General features: G+C 45.9%; 1 long non-coding RNA gene across 1 annotated transcript; it reads right to left on the bottom strand.

The window, feature by feature from the left end:
• Window positions 1-1,884: 1,884 nt before the first annotated feature.
• LOC130540783 (uncharacterized) lies at window positions 1,885-16,554 on the bottom strand. Its single transcript, XR_008954780.1, has 5 exons — window positions 16,387-16,554; window positions 15,445-15,578; window positions 11,204-11,272; window positions 6,621-11,125; window positions 1,885-2,440 (listed from the first exon to the last, which is right to left on the bottom strand). It is a non-coding gene; the product is annotated as an uncharacterized LOC130540783 (long non-coding RNA).
• Between the last annotated feature and the right edge of the window lie 6,256 nt (window positions 16,555-22,810).

Raw genomic sequence — 22,810 nt, forward strand, 5'->3', positions numbered from 1 at the left:
GACGTTCCTCTGAATTGAGTTGCAAGTTGGCCAAAGCTGGCCAGAGTGCAGCTGTAAAGGGAGCTTTGTAGTCTCCTTTTGTTCCTGTGTTGAATTGTAACCAAAGCTAAGGGAGCTACCCTGGGCTTTATCCCGTCCCCACCTCTTCACCTCCACTGCCCTGCCAACTGTTCTTTCCCTCCTCCTGCTTCCTGGCTCTTTACTCCCCTACCGAGTACGTCGGTTCTGCACTCTCTCACCCTGCACCACTTGATTCTTAGAGCCAAACTGTTACATAGCCAGTTTTCCAACCATCAAGATGGCATAAAATTTTGATTTGCATATTTATTTTATAGGCTCTTTTAGAGCCCAGAAATGGCAGTCACCTTTCCCATGTGTTTCTGCGTCTTTGGCATCACCCTGTGTCAGCAGCACTGAGTGCCTAGGTGAGCCACCCTACCCTATGCTGCCCGTGCAGTCTGGGGGGCAAGATGTCACATGGGTAAGAGCCCTGGCTGGTAAGAGTAGTGGGCAGCCCTGGGGGCTGAATCCACACTTACTGAATGTTCTTGAGAAAAGCTAGTTCTTTCTCCAATTTCAACTTTCTCATTTGTGAAATGGGAGTGAGAATAGCGCCTGCCTGCCTTCTGTTAATACTGCAGGGATTAACTGTGATACATTGTCAAGCGTTTGCCACAGGGCTGGGACACAGAAATGCTCAATCGATGTTAGTTATTATTATAGTCAGCTCTCCCACAGAGGGCTAAGGGAAGGTTGCTTGTGATGTCCATCTGAAAATGGACAGAGAAGGACACTCGTGCTCTCCGTGATGCCCATCCCTTTGGATGCCGATGCCATGCCACTCCAATTTGGAGGGATTTCACTTTTCTAACTGGCTGCAGAACCTCCTCAGGAGACCTTATTCTTTTCCTAGGATGTTTTGAGTCCATCCTGCCCCAACTGACATACAGGTTCAGCCTTAAGTTTGATATTCTGCTGCTCTCCTTTGAGGCCAAGAAATATCCACAATTTTCCCAAGTGGCTTTTCTTACCAGTCTCAGGAATTATTTTGTCCTTCCAGATCTAACACAAAGGTACATTTTATTCACTTCTGACCGAATAACACAGGGACCACACCCAGCATCAGTACCTGCCGGGCACCCCCAGTTACTCACCATGCCTGTGCGCCAGTTCAGAGAAGAAAGGACATGTGTCAAGATGTTCAGTAGGGTCTGGCATGCCTAAGAATTTGAAGCCAATAGTAGAACCAAGAACCAAAGGCATTTTCTTCCTAATTTAAGGTATCTGTGAAGAAGTTTCTAGTAAAACAAGAGTCTCCATAGTCCTGTGTATTCTTAATGGAAAAGGCCTCAGCACTCCTATCCCCTTGCAACAGCCCTTCCAGATCACCCAGGGCTGCCTTTCTCATGCCACCAAGGCAGTTCTTACCCCACAGAGGCATCATTCTTCCAAGGCCTTAGGCCACAGTTAGAAGAATTTAGGCTAGACAAAGTGAAGATTGTGTAGGCACCGAGTGTGGTCAGACATGCAAGTGGATTGCAGAGGGTGAGACAGGAATCTTCTTTGGATACATTTCAAATTAGAAACCAGGATAGTCTAGTAGTCATTTGACCTGAAACAGCCAGAAATAACTTAGATGACCTCTCGAGTTCTTGTAGCCTTGTACTCATGGCTAAAAGTGAACAGAGGGATGTGGTCAGTTGGTCTCCCCTGATAGACGCCAACCCACACTACTCCCACCATATAGAAAACCTCTATCCCTCGAATTTTCTCCCTGTCCATCTCTGTACAACCTGCATGCCCTAGCACACCTATGTGCCTTCTCTGCATGCTCTCTCAATCCCAGGATTCCCTTCAGGCTCACATAGATCACTTGTCCCTCAAGTCACATACTTGACAATATCTTATACCTGATTGCCTTTCATAGTTCTCATGCTCATTCATACGTGGAAAACAGGAAAACTTTACAAAGTTAAAATCAGCACAAGAAGTTCACAAGAAATATAAGCCCCCTTCTGACAATAGAGCATTTGTGGATGAAAGAGAAAGCAGGATTCCTCAACTCTGTTCTTTTTTTTTTTTTTCTCAAGGAGAATGATTTTTGAGATGAAACAAGTACAATACTCACTGATAAAAATGAATTGTAGCCCAAAGTAGATAAAGGGATTATACGAAGCATTCAATGAGAATGGGCAGAATTGCAGAACAATTATTGAAGCAGTAATTTATGAGCACTGGAAGTGGTGTTGATCATTAGGGCTGTGCAGGGGTTTATAAAGAACAGGTCTTCTAAGTCAAATCTCATTTTCTTCTTTGATGGTTCCTGGACTGGTTGATCAAGGATAGGTGAACATTTTTGCATAGCTGAACTTCAGCGACATACATGACAAAGTCTCGCCCCATTTCCTTGTGGCCAAGCTGGATTCAAGACACAATGGTACTGAAAATGTGGGGATTAATAGGTTAGTGTCAGTCTGGAATAGTGGTTCTGCAACCTTGTGTAACCCCTGCTCCCCTTGGATTAACAGACAAATTTCAAGTCTTAATCCTATTTGAGATTTCATACCGTCAACATTATGACTAAACACAAAAATTAAACAGTGGGACAAAGGGCTACTTTGTTTTCAAGCTACTCATGCCCTCCCAGAAGACTGTGATATAGAAAAGCACATGAGTTTAGAGAGTCAGTCATTCATTAAACTAATATTTATTGAGCATCTATTATATTTCAGGCATATTGTGGTTGCTGGAAAAACTAGAGTGAAAAAGACACCAAAGATCCCTGCCTTCGTGGAATTTACATTCTAATCAAGACATGTTATATTGTTTACCCAAATTAACCCAATGGTAAGGCAGCCCTGTGGTCTGTCTTCTTCATAACTGTATCCATGGCACCTGGCATATTGTAGGTGGTTAAGACATATATGGTGTTGAATGATAAAATCAGAGCTGGGTGTCAGACACACACTTTTTGACTCCAAAGATAACACTCTTTCATAGCTGTATGCCAGAACAAATGGAAGAAATAAACTGTACTTGGGTCTGAAAAAGCTCATTATATCAGGATGAGATGGAGGCAATAGGTCTTGACAGCATGAGTAAAAATTAGGCAGAGGCAAAGAGAATACATTCAATATATTTATTCATCTGACAAATATTAGGATTTATCAGACCCTTTTCCAAGTGATAGGGCCAGAACAATGAGCAAGGAAGTCATAGTCTCTACCATTCTGGAGCTTAGAACCTAGTGAATATACAACAGGGTGCTGTGGCTGCCAAAAAAATATAAAATGCAATCTTAGCCTCCAGGGTTATGAGTGTGATGCCTCAGATGTGGGGAAGGATGAGCTCCATTGAGCTTTGCCATGGTTAGGCTGTGCCTAGAAAACTGAACTCAGCTCTAGATACCACCACAGAGAGATACAAACCTGGATCATGTTCAGAGGAGAGTGAACTGAGTGATGAAGGGAGCAGAAACATGTAGCACAGCAAGTGAGGAGGTAACGGGTGAGCCTTTGGAGCAAAGGCAAGTGGACAGCATAACCACCTTCAAATATGTGAAAAGCTAATGTGATGGTTATTATTTTTGCTTCCCAACTATTTCTAGCTCCCTGCCTCCTGAGCACAGACAGGTGAGGTCGTATGAATAATTCTAGCCAACAAGTCCAGAGCAGAATGGTATATACTACTTGCAAGCCAGAACATTTCAGTGCTGGTGAGACACTCTTTTTCTTCCAGTGAACGGCAATGATGAGAGGTGGTGGCTGGGCTCTGACAGCCTGGGTCCCTGAATGATTAACATGAATAGGACCCCTAGCTTACCCTCAATGGACATTTTGAATGAGCAAGAAATACTAGTTGCTGTTATGGTTTTTATTACTGCTGTTTCATGGCGCTGAGATTACGATCAGTGTTTGTCCCTGCAGCATAACCTAGCCTATCCTGACTGATATGCGTGCCATGTGTGGAGGGACCAGTCTGACAACATATGGCTCCCAGGGTTAGAACTAGGAGCACCTCAGGCTGTAGCAGGAGTTATAGAATGTGTTATGGCATAGCATAAAAATGAACTTTTCCACCAAGGTCCCTAAATATGTAATAGACTTCCTTCGGAGGGAAGATCACTGGACATCTTCAGTCTACAACTCTCATTGGGGATGATGGACCTGGACTGGAGGGCTCTCCCAACCCTGAGAGGCTAGCGTACCGCAGTGTGGAATGGGCTTAGCAAGCACACTATTATTGTGGCATTTGCCCTAGGGGGCCCACTGGGGCAGGCCTGAGTTGGCTTACCATCATGTTTCCACTGGCCACATGCCCAGGCCCCTGCTGCTCTCACTGTACCACACAGTCATGAATCTGTGCATAGCATTGCTGGGGGCTCAGCAGGGTGTACAAAAGGCACAGCAGCTCAGATGGCAGTGAGATCAAACAAATGGCAAGGGCTCTCTCGGCCCACTCTTATGCAGAATGATAAGTAGTCCTTTGGGGCTCATGCTTGCATCATTAGCAACCTGGAGGCATTAGGAAACCTCTGAAGTTCACCCCTACTGATTTGTCCCTCATTATCCTTATTCTGCCCTCTAGGAACCAGAGCTGAGCACCTTTCCTAACAATGCTGAATGCCAGTGTAAAGATCTGCTCTGGGGAGGTGTGTGTTCAGAGAAAGCCCTGGTAGGGGGATGAAGGAAAACATGTTTTTAGCATCAAAGACTGGGTTTGAGCACGTGCCCCCTTTTCCAGTGGTTGGCTGGAGTTGGATCACACTGGCTCATGAGAGCTGATTGTGCACATCTCTTTCAAGTTAGTGCTTGGAGAGCTCACAATGGTAGCTTAAAATTGGTTATTGTGGGAATATTTACACCATGGACATTGGTAAGTGTTAAAAGTCAGGCCTTTTTTTTTTTTTTTTTTTTTTTGAGACTGGATCTCACTCTGTTGCCCAGGCTGGAGTGCAGTGGTGTGAGCCTAGCTCAGTGTAGCCTCAAAGTCCTGGATTTCCTGGGCTCAAGTGATCCTCCCACCTCAGCCTCCTGAGTAGCTGGGATTACAGGCTCCTGCACCATGCCCAGCTAATTTTTTTTTTTTTTTTTTTTTTTTTGCTTTTGTAGAGAGAAGCTATTGCTATCAACTCAGGCTGGTCTTGAACTCTCTTAGCCTCAAGCGATCCTTCTTACCTGGGCCTCCCAAAGTGCTGGGATTACAGGCATGAGCCACTGCATCTGGCCAGGACTTTTATTAGTTTTATTATTTAGACAGCTTTCCAGCACAACCTTGCAAATAGGGAAATAGTGAGAAAATCATGGTCTTTGGAACCAGGCAGGACCAGGGTCACCCTGACTCTGCTCAGCTGTTGTCATTGAAGGGGGTGTGGAGATACTGAAACTTCAGTGAACCTTAGTTTCCTTGTCTGTAAAATTAAGAAACCTTAGTTTCCTTGTCTGTAAATTAATAACTAAAACCAAAATATTAACTACCTCAAAGGGTAGTGTGAGGATCAAATGAGATAATGTCCACAGATTGCTAACTAAATTAAGCTCCTTCCTTTGGGGCACATAGAGAACAACTTCCAGGGAGAAAAACAAAACACCCCTGAATTGCAGCTTTTTTGCTTTTAGCTGTGGAAAACATTCCCAGAAGCTTCACAGCCTCGCATCCTCATACCCCATTGGCCAGTTTAGCGTCACATGACCATCCCTAACGCCAATCACTTGGCAAGGGAAAAATGACAGCCAAGCCACAGCTCCTGAGGGAGCCCTGGAGCCCCTGTTGGCATTAGTGGGGTTTTTAACGCCCCCTAGATGGTTCCAATGCGCAGTCAGAATACCGAACCAATGGCTGAGAGTCTAAGTCTCAGACAAAACCTTAGCCCCCGGGGGCTGGAGAGAGGTTCATTCTCTCCTGAAGGACAAGGATAGAGAACCAAGTCAGGGCTCCGGGAGTGTGGGGTCGGGGAGGAGGAAGGATCACTGTTTATCAGGTAATCAAAAGTGCAGACTCAGTCTCCATTCCCAGCTACTGGACAATCGTGGGGCAAAGAGCTCAGTGGGAAAAATCAAAGGCATTAAAAATGGTTATTCTTAGAGATAAGGTGTATAACTGTTGGAAAACAGAAATAAAGTCTTGAATTGAGCTTTGAGAAATGGTTCTATAATAGTAGGTGGGAGGGAGAGAGTTAAAAAAGCTTTTGCAACTTATCTGAGAGGGTAAGACATGGCCAGTGATACTTAACTGAAGAGGACTGTTTGCCCTGTCAGTTCTGAAGCTCCTGTTACAGCACTGAGTTAAGCCCTGTGAACACAACATGTGTTTATTGTAGACAAACCCTGCCACAAAGCCACAGGCACAGCACACTTCTCTGTTAGGTCTGTATCTCTTGGAATATTAGGACCCTAACTGGGATTCTAGCAACTTACTTCCTGAGGCTCAGAGCTGCCTCCTGGATTCAGAGCCTGTCAACAGCGTCTGCTGAATATATAACATGGACTGTGAGAAATATGGACTTGGAATCAGGAGACATGGATTTGAAACTTGATGCATTCATCCTGGGCCAGCTGTTAAGCGCTCCCAATCCTTGTTCTCTTCCTCTATTAAATGACAATACTAATAACGATAGCCACCTCATAAGATTGTGATGAAGATAAAAAAGGATAAGTTAGCTGGGTGCATTGGCTCACACTCCTAATCTCAGCACTTTGGGAGGCCCAGGGAGAAAATCACGTTAGGCCAAGAATTTGACATCAGTCTAGTCAACAGAGCGAAACCTCATCTCTTCAGAAAATAGAAAAATTGGTCAGTTATGGTAGTGTGTGCCTGTAGTACTAGCTGCTCAGGAGGCTGAGGTGGGAGGATCACTTAAGCCCAGGATTTTGAGGCTGCAGTGAGCTATGATAGCACCACAGCACTCCAGCCTGGGGTGACAGGGCAAGGCTGTTTCTTTAAAAAAAAAAAAAAAAAGAGAGAGAGAGAGACAGAGCATAACTTGTGAACTCTTAATTCTTAATACAAATTACATTTGGTTGAGAGATCAGTATATCTGTATTTCCCCATCTAAAGTTCCCATAGCCATCAGTCAAGGAAGGGAGGAGAAGAAGCACTTTCCAGTTCATCCTGGAGGGGGTGGAGTTCAGACACTGCTTCTAAGAGCAGTCCCCCATCTCTTCACTCACCCTGCTTTATTCCCCAGTCACCCTCACCCTCATTTGATTCCATTTGCCCAGAAGGGATGAGGAAAGTGGAACCAAGGATTTTTATTGTTTGTGTTTCCCACTACTGTCTGTCTCAGAGGCAGAACCTGAAAAGTCTGGAATTTCTCCCTGGTCCTCTCTGCACAGCCCCCGGTGCCACCGGTAAAGATGTCCATTCCAAGTGAAAGCCACTGCACTTCAAAAGCAGCAGAGGTGGGTTCTCCTTCATGTTCCCTGTATGTGAGGGAGAGAACCAAACACCAGGGTCCAACAGAGGCACTTCCAAACCTGTGCCTTATTTCTGGGGGAAAAAAAAAAAAGTGAGACTGATTCAGTCTGGGACATGGTAGCTTTCTGTCTCAGAAAGCTGGGCAGGACCAGAGAAAGTGGCTTTGTGAAATGCGGGGACAAAGCTAGCTCAGGGCTCTGCTCTTTCTCAGCTGACCATTAGGGGAATCAGGGCAGGCCTTCCCCTCCCAGCTGACTTGGAGCCACACAGTGGCTTCCATGTGACTCCATGGCCAGCACGACAAACGCATGGCCTTGGCTGAGGAAGCACAGGGGCTGTGGGGATGACTGGATCCCAGGTCCCAGGAGAGATAGCGAGACATGTTGGAAACACTGTGTCTGGAATCTTGTGCTTGACTGCTCAGGAATGCGTGGTCTGGGTAACTTTCTGGTTTGACTTACAGGAAGGTCTGATGGGGGCAGAGCGGGAATGTTGTAACAGCCCTAGATCACCTTGGAAAAATACTGTTTGCCTGCCAGCCCGGAACTGCCATTCCAGGAAGCAGCTGCTGGTGAATCAGCAGCCTCCTCTTTCCTTGTGGCTCCAGGAAGCACATGAAGGGCCTCCCCCACCTCCTCTCCAGGGAGGGAAATGCCCACTAGCCATATACAGGCTCTTCTGGAAGGGACAGAGGTGGGGACTCCATGGCAGACTCTCCATTCTGCCCCACCCCCCACCCTGCAACACACACAGGGAGTTGGAAAAGGGATGAGAGACCCCTAAGCCTCAGACTCAGGCTTTTGATGTAGAAAATCATACATTGTTTCTAAGTCTCTTGTCTGGAGTTCACAACAATAAAGCTAGGTAGAAATCTCTACACACTGCTTGGCATGGGTTACATTTGCCTCAACATAATGTCTGTCTCTTACCTGCAGAGCCAGCCTGGGGCTGAGAAACCCACAGGAGGTTGTCGGTTGGCTCTGGTCAAGTGGCTGTTTGGGCATGAGTGCCATTTGTACTCAAGGTCAAGGGGCAGCCTTAGTAGGTCAGCTGGAAGAGTCTTGGGAAAAGGTAGGGGGACCGTAATGCCAGCTGTCCATTCCCTCCACGGGCCCTGTGGTGCCTCCACCTGGGTGGAGAGTCCCTGCTTTCTGCCTTTCCATTGGCCAATCTCTGGCCTCCTCCTGAGGTTGCTGCTGTCCCTGGAACAGCTTTGGGCTAGTGGACACAGCAGTTATGCCTCAATTTCCCTATAGCTACATGGAGCCAATTAAACAGTGGACGGATTTGGAGAGGTGGATCGTTTCAGATTCGCTCCTGGATTTTCACCCCCACTTAAGAGAGAGCTAAATCTCCTTTCTTCTCTCTCTCTTTTGCTCTTTTTCTCCTTGTGTGTGTCTGACTCACCTCTGTGCAGTTACATTTAAACACCAGTTTAGATCTCAATGACCCACATTCAGCCTTAGTGACTATGAAAGCAAGGCCATGCTCACTGATGACTCAGGAGAACTGGGGCCTTGAAAGACGAGCTGAGTCAATGAATGTGAGCTGTGGAGTTTTTACCACTCCCCCTCTCCCAATCCTTTTGTAATGTACCCACTCCCTTAGCTTTCTCTGAGTGTCAGTGTCTTGGCCTTCCAGGGCTTGTGTGAGTACATGGAGGAATCAAGGGAGAGGTGGGTGAGATGGCCACAACCACCCTCCGCGACTCTTCATCCTTGAGGCCTTTAGGACAGGTGCCCCCAGGCTCCATGGGAGGCAGGCAGCTGTGCAGGCTGCAGCGATGTGAACGGGGAAGCCGAGAGGAGAGTGTTGGGACAGGAGCCAGCTCTAAGTAACCTCCTACAGGTGATGGTTTTGGCTTCACCTGTTGGCCAGAGCCCTCCAGCAGAGAGGGGGAATTTATATGCTACTGTGAAACTTCTAGATAAACCTGAAGTCAGGGTAGATGAAGGTAGAGGGAAGAGAAGGACCTCCCAAGGACCAGCCCCTGGAGTTCATTTCCTGCCCTTAGAAACAATGTCACCCTCATTTCTCTCTTTTCTCTACCTGCCTTTGCTCGGTTTCCATTCACTGCCTCTGTTACTTTTGGTTGTTTATGGTTAAGTCCAGTGGTTCTTATCAGCCATACTTGGAAACTTGTTAGAAGTATAAATTCTCAGACCCCATCCCAGGCCTACTGAATCAGCAACCTGGGGTGGGGCCAACAGATCTGTGTTTTAACTAGCCCACCAGCTGATTCTAACATCTGCTCAAGTCTGAGAACCCCTGGTCTCACCTCTCTCACCAGTTAGGCTACAGCCTCCTAGAAAGTACTGACTTGAGAGGGCTTAGTGTAGTCCTGGGCACCCAAGGACTCAGCTCTGCACAGAAACTGTACCAGGAAAGTAGAAAGAAGATTCAAAGAGGCAGTCTGGTCATGATCAGAGTTTGAACCCAAAGGTTAGGCCCTGGGTTCCAGTTGGGTGACCTTGGCCAAGTCACTTACTTTTCAGACTCTCTGGTTCCTCCTCAGTAAAGTAGATGGAAGAACTGGGTCTCTGGGGTTTGGGTAGTTCTCATGTCTAGAAATCTGGATCTGGCCAGGGCCTGGCTCATGATTCCCCTCCTGCATGTGCTGACTCTGCCCAGCCCCAGTGGAAGAGTCAGCATGCAGGGGAGGAATAACGAGGCAGGCCCTGTGCTTCTCCTGGTCTTCAGGCAGTTATTGTTTGTGAATGTGTGATATGGAGAGGTAGAGAGAGATCTGAATCTAGAAATGAATTAGAAACATATTAGGAGAAGCCAGAGCCTGCAACAGAAATGAAGCCTGTCCTTTGAGTGCTTGCCCCTGGCATGTTGAAGGTGGAGTCCCTCTGTCAGGAGCTCAATTGAACTGGGAGAGGGAGCGCTGAGCTGCCAGGTGTCACAATAGTCAATTAAGGCAACAAGCCCAAAACAAAAGAGTCAAGCTTTCAATCATGTCCTGCAATGGTATAAGCAAGTATCTGAAACCAGAGAAAGCGTGGACTCTCCCTGTTCCATTTCCCCCATGGAACACACAGGGGCCCAGGGTCAAGTAGATCAGCAGGAATGTCGGGTTGGGGTGGTCTCACTGCTGACAGAGCCCTGAACAAAAGGCTCTGGAAGTTTTATGGACTCTGGGGCCGAGAGCAAGGGAGGGGGAAGGCTAGGAGTGGAAGTACTAGGTTCTGAGTCATTGTGGGGAAAAGTGGCTTCAAGATTTCTCTCCCTTCCCTGCCCCACCCAAAGAAGGCCTCAGCAGAGGCGCCTAAAGAACACCTCTCCCCAAGGCTTCTGATAAACCCAGGAATGAAGGCTCAGGGGCTAGGAATGCAAATATGTGATGACTACGACCAGCCAGAGAGACCTGAGACCTTGAGAGCTCCCTCCAGAGACTGCCACGCATGGGCTGTGCCCCAAGTCTGGGGTAGGGGTCAGCTTTCCCCAAGTTTGTGGTCAGGCCTGAAAAATCACACACAAGTTTTTCACCAGGAGGCCCAGGGAGATACTATGTGGCCTCTTCTCCCACCTACCTCTTCTGAGCCACACTTTCCGGCTGTCAGGCAAGTATCAGGGCACCTACCTCTGCACAGAAGGGCAGTGACTTTCTCCAGGTGGAAATCACTTTTCATTCAAATGTCTAGGCTCAAATCTCTTGGTTCCTGCATTTTAAGTTATGGGTATCTCTGGGAAATAATTGAGAGGACTAAGTACAAACACCCATCAAGCCTTCACATTATTGGCATGTATAAGATTCTGTTAGGTCAAGTGGCATCCTCCTTACCCTTTTTCTGAGGATGACCATGTGTTAATTGCTACAGACCAGAACTGTCTTCCTGAAAGTTGTCCAGGGCTGTGGGAAAAAAGTTGAATATTTCAGTGCAAGTTCTATTGACACTAAAGCTAACACTGAATCACTCACTTATCCCAGCCTATGCTTTTTTTTTTTTTTTTGACAGGGTCTTACCCTGTCACCCAGGGTGGTTGGAGTGGCATGATCTTGGCTCACTGCAACCTCTGCCTCCTGGGTTCAAGAGATTCTCCCACCTTAGCCTCCTGAGTAGCTGGGACTACAGGCACATGCCACCACATCTGGCTAATTTTTGTATTTTGGTAGAGACAGGGTTTCGCCATGTTGGCCAGGCTGGTCTTGAACTCCTAACCTCAAGTGATCCACCACCTCAACCTCCCAAAGTGCTGGATTACAGGCAGGAGCCACTGTGCCTGGCCTAGCCTATACTGTTTTCTTTTTATTATATACTTATATGTCCTGTCTTTTCTATCAGATTGTAAGCTTCCTGAGGACAAAGATGATGCCTTACATGTCTATATGGCACCCAGAGTATTTTGCTCTCAAATACACACTGCTCAGATAAGCTTTCAGGATATAGAACTTCAGATACCCACAAAACCATCTCTTCTAGTGTTGTCTGGAAATAAGTCTTGTGTTTATTCACTTTTACGTATAACTGTATCTCATCTTCCCAGGAAGATTGGAAACATATTCATGTTTAAGGCATCACAGTAGCTGACTCATCATTAGCTGTCAACAAATAAATACTTCACAATTAGATTTCTGGGAACAGTCTTCACCAAGAGACAGAAAGTTAACTGGAACTAAAATTTTAATCCCCTCAAACTCCAAGGAGACCTGTTTTCCAGGCATGATCCAACAGAACCGCTGCTTTTTAGAGTCCCTTGGAGAGGCTATTTCTGAGGACAGCAAGCTAACAGAATCACCCCCCACCACCCTTTGCTTCAATTTGCCCTAGTACTCAGACTTAATTGGTGGGGACATGGGTATGTGTATAAAGCACATGGAGATTATTTGTTATAATTCATCAGGGCTACCATTTGAAATTGGCCAGCACAATCATCCCTACTTCACCATAGTAATCAAGATGTGGCTGAGAAAGAAGGAGTGTTTGTTTCAACAAGCCAGAGAGCTGGTCTTCTGCTTTCTAAATGGACAATTTATAAAATTTAGATAGAGAGGCATCTTCCACTCTAGGCATGTACAACCCACCCGGCCATCCCAGTACATTCTTCTCTTTCCTTACATTTACCCATCCCTCCTGCCCCTCCTGCTTTTTTGAAGGTGAGTGAGCAGGTCCCAGGCTTACAGCTCAGTTGGACTGCGGTTGCCCTGTCTTCTCTGGTGATTTCTCTGTCTTATGGTCAGGAGCCAGACTCTGAGTCTGTTCAACTATGTAGAGGAAAGGTCACTAGAGAAATTCCACTTCAGCATTCCTCTAGGGATCAGAGATTCTGACTGCTCAACAAAATTACCTGGAGGAGAATTTTAATAATATGGCTTCCTGGAACTTACCCTGAAACATTCTGATTCAGTCAGTCTGGGGTGAAGATCAATTGGCTATATTTTTCTAAATCTTTATAGATGATTCTGATGCACTGGCAAGTTTGGACATTGGATAAATTCTAAGCTCTTTGAGATCAGGAAACAGATGAATCTCCCATTCTGTATCCCACAATGACTAACTCAGCACCTGGCACACCGCAACACTTTAGAAATTGTTATTGAGTCAATGAACAAATGGATGGTTGAAAATAGGGTGATGGATTGGGAGTACAGTCAACCTAGCATCTTTTAAAATAATTTTTAAATTGACAAATAATAATTGTACACACTCATGGGGGTACACACTGATGTTTTGATATGTATTGTGTACAATAAATCAGGGTAATTGGCATATCCATTATCTCAAACATTTATCATTTCTTTGTGTTGGAAACATTCAATATCCTTGTTCTAGCTATTTGAAATTATATATTGTTAACTATAATCATCCCACAGTGGTATAGAACAGTGCAGCTTATTCTTCCTATCTAGCTGTAATTGTGTTTACTTTAACAAATCTCTCCCTATTCATCCTTCCCAGCCTCCAGTGTCCTCTGTTCTGCTGTTTACTTCTATGAGATCAACTTTTTTTTTTTAGCTTTCACATATAAGAACAAACAGTGTTTAACTTTGCCTTCCTGGTTATTTCATTCAACATAATGTCTCTCCATTCTACCCACGTTGCTGCACATGATAAGATTTTAGTCTTTTTTATGGCTGAGTTGTATTCCATTGTTAAATACACACACACACACACACACACACACACACACGCACAACATATTTTCTTTATCCATTCTTTTTTTTTTCTGGACACCTGGTCAACCTAGCATTTTACCTAAAGGCTAGGCAAGGGCCAATGGAGGCAGAAGGCCAAACCAGTCACAGTGGGGCCAGGGATAGGAATAAGGCAGCAGCGTGGGGGTGGAAATAGAAGAAAACTTAGGTAATTTGATCCCCAAGTGGGAGAACATGACCCCTGTCCTTGAAAATGCTGCTACTTTCAGCGGTGCTGCCGCTTGCTGCCCCTGTGCTGGGACTGACAGGCCTTGCGCTCTCCAGTCCCACTAAGAAAGCAAATTGGATTGGTCACTTCCCTGTTTAAACCTTCCAAGGCCCTGCATTATTCTCAGGATGAAGTCAATGCTCCTTTCTCTGGCTGAGTCCTGGCTCCTCCTCAGCCCATCACTGCTACTTGCCCTCATCTCTCTGTGCCCACCGGCCACCCTGCCTTCCTGCAGATCCTACCGCCTGCGGTGTTCTTTCACCAGCCTGTCCTCTCTGCCTGCAATGCTCATTCCCTGCCCCCATGTTCCCTAGCAAACTCTCCCGCGACCATTAAATTACAGCCTAAAAACATCCACTTCTCTTTTCCCCTGGGGGCTGCCAGTTCCCTGGGGTAGAGGTCAGTCTGTTGTGTCCAAAGCCTAGCCAGTAGATGCTCCCATGTTTGTTGAATGAACAGAAGTTGGGACGGGAAACCAACAGACGCTCAGGACTGGGGTTTGTTTTTGTTCCTGTAAAACTGGATTGGTTCTGCAGAGGCACAAACAAGCCCGTTGATTTAGATCTATCGAGGAATTGGGGTAGGGGCAGGGGTGGCAGTTTTGCTAAGAAGAAAAGCAGGTGAAAGTGGGAGATTCCAAAAGAGACCAGAGAGAAGGCAGTGTGTCCTGCCCAATCTGCCGCTAGGGTCAGAGACCAGCTCCCTAGTCACACTCGGCCAAGGCAGGCTGCCGGGCTGACTCCAACCCTAAACAAAGCCAGGCAGCCGCCCAGGTGGGTGAAGGCTGCAGATTGCGCTCAGGCGTGACGCCGGGGTGCAGGTGGGAGCGGCGCCCGGGTGCGTGGGTGCAGCGCTCGCCCGCCCGCGGTTAGGCGCACCGCGGGAACCGGTCAGGTGCACCGTGGGAACCGGTCAGGTGCACCGTGTGGGGCGGGGCGGAGGCAGGGCGTGCGCCCCCAGGCTGGTGCCTGGGGCAGAGGATTCGCCTGCTTGACGCGCTGATGCCTTGATTTGGTCTGACAAGTGGAGGCCGCTTTGAGAAGCGGCCTGTATTTTTGACATTCAGGAAGCTAGAAATAACCAGCTGGGCTCCTGGCGCTCTGGCCGCAAATGTCTTGCCCTTTCCAGGCAACTGCCAGATTGAAGGGGCTTTTCCCCAATGTAGACCTGTGCTCTGTGTGCTAGGAGGCCTAGGTTCCAGTCCAGGCTCGGCTTCTGACTCCCTACGTTAGGAGGAATCACTGAATTGACTGCAGCTCGGCTTCTGCTCTGTAAAATGGGGCTGTTGCTAGCTGAGCCTCTTCTGCCTCTGGTAGAAAATGATTCCAAGTGGCTGCCCTGTCCACCCTAATCCCATGGCCCGAACTTGATGTCTGCTGCTTCTAGAAGCCTAGTGCTCCAAATATGTGCTCTGGGAGGGACTTGCAGATGATCCTGATTGGAAATGAGGCTGATTAACCTTTTGTGTATCATTGACTCTATGACAATCTGTTGAAACCTAGGGGCTCTTACCCTAGACAAATTAACACACCAGCCAGATATAGCTTACAAGGGCAGAGAGTTGCTGGTTTGAACCACAGACCCCTGGTTTAACATCTGTAATCTAGTCAACCCCTCCTCTTTCTTGAAGGCTGAACCAAACACGAAGGGTTTTCCCCACCTTCCAATCCTCATACATGCAGACACCCCCTTTTCCTGCTTTCTCCTTCAATCATCTTCCTCACCATCCCCCATGCTTGGGCACTCTGAGGAGGGAAATTGTCCTATAAATATCTGTAAAAGGCATGGTATGTCCTGTAGCAGAGAAAGCAAAAAATAAAAATATAATTCCTCCACCCCTGGCATGGCACGTGCAGAGCTCTGCCTGATCCTTCTCTCCCACAAGCCTCGGGGCTGGGTAAAAAAAAGTGAGAGGTGAAGCTGCTGCAGCGAAGTACCCCTTCAAAATCTTCAGTACCCTTCAGAGTCAGCGCTGTCATCACTATCACATAAACTGTACAACTCCAATGTCAACCAGCAGCCGCCTGGCTGGCAGCAGGAAGAGCCAATGCGATTTTGCACAGTGGCTTGCTTGTCCAAGGTATTGCCTGGCAAATGGGCTTCTTGTGCAATGGGGAACCACAGGGAGGGGCCTCTTAAATGTACCTCAAAGAAACAGCTCTAACAATGGATGATTCAACAGGCTAGTAATTGGCGCTCACTCTTACCACATTGTTTTGATAAAACGACATAGCCCAACTGGGGATATGAAGGCAGTAAGTAGAAAAGCTAACCTCTTGCTACTCAAATTGTGGCTGAGAACCAGCGACATCCCATCACCAGAAGCTTTATAGAAAAGCCAGGCTCTGTCCCAGACCTATTGAAAGGAGATCTGCATTTTAACATGATTGCGAGAGGATCCACATCTTAAAGTTTCAGAGGCCTAATCCAAAGTCTTCTGATAATGATCATTAGAGTCCCAGCCACCCCCGACTTCCCCTTGGGAAAACCACAACAAATAGAACAAATTCCTCCAAGCTCTGCTCATAAGAAGAACCCACAACCCACAGACACCCCCTCACTCAACTAGAGACCTCACCCACCTGTTTGCAGAGTCACCCACCTTGGGCTACTTCTTTTCTATTATTCAATCTTCTGGGAAAACAGAGGTCTTCTATTTGGAGATAAAAATGACAAAGGAGAACCTCCTGAACAGAATCCAGTTTGCTTTTAGCTTTAGCCATCTCTCTGACCTCAGTGCTGCTGGACTCAGTTCCAAGATCTAACTGTCAAATGCTTTAGGGGAAACGGGAGGAGAAGTCCCTGGAGTAACCCATGTGCGCAGCCTGGCACTGTTTTCACTTGCCTTTGGAAATGAAGGTGCAGAAACCATGGGAGGTAAGGAGGGCACAGACTAGTGACTTCCAGTGTGGGACAGAGGGGAAAAGATGGAAGAGAAGTGCAGAAAACCACTCAGGAAAAGACAGGCTGGAGTGATGCCTGCTGAGACAGGGCCCTGATCTCCCAGGACTTCCCTTTCTGCCTGTTCTGTAGAAATGCCTCGGGTTTTGTGGTTTAGGAAAAGAGATGCTTAGCAAGCTTATAGAAAATGTAATGTGGGCACTTTGTTGCTGTCCTGGCTTTTAAAGGACTCAGAAGCAGATCAGCTTCAAGGTGTTGGCTACTCTGTTTGCAGCCTTAGAAAGACATCCTTGATGTTTTATTGTTCTGCCTTTGCTAAGAGCTGGAAACTCTCCCTGGGGAAATGGCTCACCTTGAAAGAGATGCTATTGTAGCTGAAAATGTTTTAGCTTCACTTCCAATCTCTGGTTCCTTGTGGGAAGTAACTGCTGCTGTGGTATATATACCCTGTGCCTTTTATTGCATCTTTACCTCGGTGGACACAGCTGGTTGAAACTCAGTAAAACTTATGTTTCCATGGAGATTGATTCAGACAACAGGAAAAATAAGTGTGGAAAAAACTGCACAGTACGAGGGCTAGATTCAGGTTGTAGAACAAAGTGATTATTACTTAGAATCCTGGATTAGCAAGAGAGTAAGAAAGACGCTGAGATTACCTAGTGTTATCACCATCCACGTGAAATGTAGAATAAAACTTTTTCCCCACCACATAGATATTGGGCAGTTTATTATAGATGCTACAAAGGGATTTATTATATTTTTCCCAAAATGGTTAATTAGAGGCATCCCAAATTACAACTCCTTTAGCATAACTCCCAGCTCCATGCAGCCTACTTACTATGGACCCAGCTACTGACAGCTCAGCTCTTTGCCAATCCAACTTTTTTTCCCCATATGCTCAAACTTTTCTTCTCCAAGAAGACTTCCTGAATGATCCCAATTCATAGGGATCTCATCCTTAATGCAGGGGAAATTCACTGTTCTGGAATAGTCTACCATACCATCACGCTCTTCTTTTTGTGTAATCCTGGATTTATTCTCCAGTTGTTTTATTCTTGCCTGTCTACACAGATAGATCAGTAGCCTTCAATAGTCTGCATCTCCTGTTATCTTGCAGCCTCCTACTATAAACAGTAGGTGCTTTACTTATGCCAGTTGGGTTGACCTAGACAGTGGTCTCCAAGTAGCAGTCCTTAGCTCATCCTTCTGAAACCAACGAGCTCTTAGGCAGGCTGAGAAAGGGTTAGGACTGTTCACTCTGGGACATCCTTGGCTCTGTATGAGTGTTGTTTTTAAAAGCAGGGATTTTGTCTCCAGTGCATTGAAGAGATAAAACCCCATTGTCAGCATATTTCTTCAGGATCTTTCTGTGTTAGATCTCACTGCCAAGCCAGAGTCCCCACACACAGACTCTCACTTTTCCCCCATCAATAGGCTGAAGTGAGGCAAGTAGTAGAATGTGCTCAAATCATGGCCTATTCTTAATAAAAGAAACAAGGACAGCTTGGGGCTGGCTCGTCTCTTCTCAAATTCTCCTAGTGTTCTGAACCAAATGTATGAAACGAATAGATTTGTTTTATTCGCAGGTATTAATGCTTCTCCAAAAGCAGTTGTTTGGGTGGCTGGAATATCAGTAGTCATTGACCAATAAGGCTTGCAGGTGTGAATCAGAGCAGTATTCTGGACTTCCAGAGTAGAGCTGCCATCTACTACTCTACATCACCTTCATCCTTACAGAATCACTGAGACCATTCATTCATTCACAAGCAGTTGTGTCTGCTACATGCCAGGCACTTGTAGTAGGCATTAGAGATACAATGGCAAGTGAAACAGACACTGCATATAATCTACTGAGAGAGACTGGGAATTAATTCAATAAGTAAAAGTAAGTATATAATTATCAATTGTGATAAAGGCCCTGAAGCAAAAGAATAGGATGTTCTGCAAGAATATTACAAGAGCTTTATCTGATCTAACGTGTATGGGGAGGGGAAGCCTCAGGGAACGCTTCTTAGGGGAAGTGACATTTGAGCTGAGCGTTGAAAGAAGAATAAAAATTAAAAAGTACAGAGGGGGCCAGGTGCAGTGGCTCACACCTGTAATCCTAGCACTTTGGGAGGCCGAGGCAGATGGATCACTTGAGGTCAAGAGTTCGAAACCATCCTGGCCAACATGGTGAAACACCATGTCTACTAAAAATACAGAAAAATTAGCTGGGTGTGGTGGCAGGGTGCCTGTAATCCCAGCTACTTGGGAGGCTGAGGCAGGAGAACTGCTTGAACCCAGGAGGTGGAGGTTTCGGTGAGCCAAGATCGCACCACTGCACTCCAGCCTAGGCGACAGAGTGAGACTCTGTCTCAAAAAAAAAAAAAAAAAAAAAAAAAGTGAAGAGGGGTTAGAGAGTGCCCAGGATACAAAGAGTTAGTTCATTGGAGGAACTGGAGTAAAGTCCTTGTGGCTGGATTAAAGGGGACGAGGAAAACCAAGATATAAAGAGGTAGGCAGGGGCTGGATCACATGTACACACAGTTTTGAAGACTTTGGCTTTTATTTTGGAACAGTGGAAGGCTGTTTTAAGCAGAGGATGAGAACATTAAATTTATGTGTCCAGAAGATTGCTCTGATGAGACAAGCGGTGAACAAAAACATCATTACTCAGGTCTCATCCAACTCTTCCATTGTATATTCTAATAAACCACCCAAGTTCTGCTTTCAGAGCTCTGAGCCAAAGTGAGTTATACCTCCCCAGGCCCACTGAAAATCCCAGAGAGCTTACTGAATGGCGTGGGGGCCCTGGTAAAACTCACCGTTCAGGCATTTGAATCTGGGCCACTCTATCACTATCAGCATTTTGCCTCCACTCCCAAGGAAGAAATCCTTAAAATTATAACCTCTGGGTCCCCATGCCCAGGCAGGCTGACTTCTCTTGGATCACAATAATCACGGTTTTGACTATGAATTGCCGATCCCAAATTAAATGATTAACCCAAGGTCAATGAGCTAGTCAGCTGCCAAACCAAGGACAGATTTTCAGTTCCCTGAACTCAAGGCAGATGCACTTCTCAGGAATGCTGTCAGAGGCTTAGAAAAAGAAAGTGTTCCATGTTCCCAAAATATGTAAACTTATTCTTTGATATTCATGTTTATTCTATGACTCAGAAGCTCCCACGATCATTTTCTGGGGTGATCAGAAACTCTCTTTGAGGGGGAAATGATTCCTTACTTGAAAAGCGTTTTTAGCCAAGTTGGTTCTTTCGTAGCGGTGAGCATCCTTTGAGGATGATGCTGGCTTTCTTGTGGGCTGCTCCACCTTGCTATTTCCTGAAGCTACTGGAACAGTTGAAACAGGCATATGAATAACCCCTGGGTTGCCAAAAAGACACCTCAATCCTTAACAGGTTTTGATCTGAAAAGGAGCGGTTTGTTCACTTGATTTTCTTTACGAATTTTGCAACATTGGCAGGTTGTGCCTGGGCCTTTCCCAGCCCTCTCTGCAGAAATGAGAACCAGGATTACTCATCCTTCTGTATTTTAAAGGAATTCCAGGAGTGCTCAGACAAGCTGCTGAAAAAAAACTGGTGTTATTTGACAACTTCTGAGCATGGATATTTCAGGCCCCGCTAATGCCATGAAAATAGAAATGGCCCTTGTGCCAGAGGTAGCATTCTACTTCCATCAGGTGAGGTGGCAAGGCACGCAGGGTTTTTGGGGTGGCTCCCCAGAAGAGAGGCAGCTGGAAAAATCGGACCTACATGCCCAGCTTTGTCCTTGCAGGCAGAGCTCCTCCTTCAACCCACTTCTCATTCTATGAGCTGATCTGTCCTGACAGCTGCCAAATTAGTCCTCTCATTCCTGGAGCTCGCTTTGGCACTCTCACGAATGTTTCTTTCAAAGTCCACTCTTCATTTAAAACGTTGCTCAGCCTTACTTCAGGGGTGAAATAAATGGCCTTAAAATTTTTCATAAAAAAGCGCAGTTTCAACCAGCAAATAGGTTCCAGAGAATATGTAAATTATGGTGCTAGAACTTACCCACCAAATTCAAATCTGTATTTGGATATAAATGTTCTATAAACAGTTCTGAAGAACACACACGTCAGAAGCAATTCCGTGATACCTGTTACCATCTTTCTGTAATTTTTCAAATTTTTTTATCTTAAAATGACAAATAATCATTGTATATATTTATAGCATACAATGTGATGTTTGGATCCATGTATATATTATGAGATGATCATATCAGGCTCTTAACATATCCATCACCTCACATACTTATCAGTTCCTTGTGGTGAAAACATTCAAATCCATTCTTTTAGCAATTTTGAAGTATACATTATTATTAATTATAGTCACCTTGCTGTGCAATTTCCTTTCTGGCCCATGCACCATTGGAGTATCTTTTCTGTTTTATTCCTCCAAATTGGACCAGTCCCTCTGTTTGGGTCTAAGGCCATATTGGCCAAAAAGCAGAATCTGAATCCAGTCTAGAGTCTGATGGGAATAAAATGATGTGCTCCTCCCTCAGTTACTGACTGATCATCCCATCTGTCACCAACTGATGTGGTGGCTCTGGACAAACCACCTGACTGCTCTGTCCTCACTTTCTTTGTTTGCAGGAAAAGGATAATACTACTCTTATGCACTCACAGAGTTCTGGTGAAACATTTTTAATGTGCAGTACGTGGGTGAACTTTGCAAAGTTTAAAAATAGTATAGAAGTATAATCATGTTATTATGTGAAATAGTGTTCTCCAACCCACTCTCTCTATTCTCCCTGGAAGACAAACAAACAAAAGTCGTGCCAAACTAAGCATTTGTGATGGGAGGCCTAATTTACATCTCGTCCAGAGCGGAGAAAGCTGACACTATTGTGAGATCCATCCACGGGTCCCTCAGAATACATACACTCTGCATCTCTGCCTTGTGTTTGCTTCCTTGCACTGTCTCCATGGCCCGTACCTCAGGTTGGGGTTAGGGGAGAAGTCAGTACCAATTCCTGGAGGCATAGTCTATTGAATATTCACATAAATTCCACCAAACATTTTGGCCTGGCTGCCAATTTTTGGAGGGCTTGAAAAACAGTTTTGTGTGTGCACTGACTCTCACAGTGTCTTTCTTACAGTGAAAATTACTGGGGACAGAAACCAGTCCCTGCCATTCTTTTTTAATGATGCAGTGATTTCCAGACAGTGAGTAAATGCTTCTAAGGGCAAAGGGCTGTGGTTCCACAGCTGTCACCAACTAGCTGGCACGCCTGGGGTGTGGTTCTCCATTTCTCTGGACCTCATTTTTCTAAGTTGGAGGTATTCAAATACCATTCAGTGAAACCCTTGGTATTATTATTATTTTGCATTTTGGGCATCTGTATAAAGTTTGAGCTAATAGAAAAAGTTTAAACACTGCTGCTTTCAGCACTAATCCTCTAATGCTCCAAAAATTCTACCAAAACCCCCACTGATTGTTTTATGAGATATTTATTTTCATCCAGTCCAAATTTTTCTTCTTTTGCCTTCAAAGCTAATAAATGTGGGGGAATAGTGGTTAGAAAGAGGTTATGGTGGCCGAGCACGGTGGTTCACGCCTGTAATCCCAGCACTCTGGGAGGCTGAGGCAGGCAGATCACGAGGTCAGGAGATCGAGATCATTCCGGCTAACACGGTGAAACCTCGTCTCTACTAAAAATACAAAAAAATTAGCAGGGTATGGTGGCGGGCGCCTGTAGTCCCAGCTACTCGGGAGGCTGAGGCAGGAGAATGCCATGAACCTGGGAGGTGGAGCTTGCAGTTAGCTGAGATTGTGCCACTGCACTCCAGCCTGGGCGACAGAGTGAGGCTCTGTCTCAGGAAAGAAGGAAAGAAAGAAAAAGAGAGAGAGAGAGAGAGGTTATGGCCCTGATGTCTGGTAGATTAGGGATTCTCGACTTGATCCACCCAGTCTGGAAAGATTTTCTGTAGGAAGTGGTGACAAGAGGGGTTTGGTCAGGTTAAATAGGAACCAGGACTGGAACCCTCATAGCATGGCCATCTCCCCAAAGAGTACAGGCAGAAGATAGAAAATTGCAGGTAACTCCTGAGCCTCTATACTAGCCAGCAATGAAATATGTACTTCTAGGATGGGTCCTGTGTT

This window comes from Pan paniscus, chromosome 15 (assembly GCF_029289425.2).
Source record: "Pan paniscus chromosome 15, NHGRI_mPanPan1-v2.0_pri, whole genome shotgun sequence".
Lineage (NCBI taxonomy): Eukaryota > Metazoa > Chordata > Mammalia > Primates > Hominidae > Pan > Pan paniscus.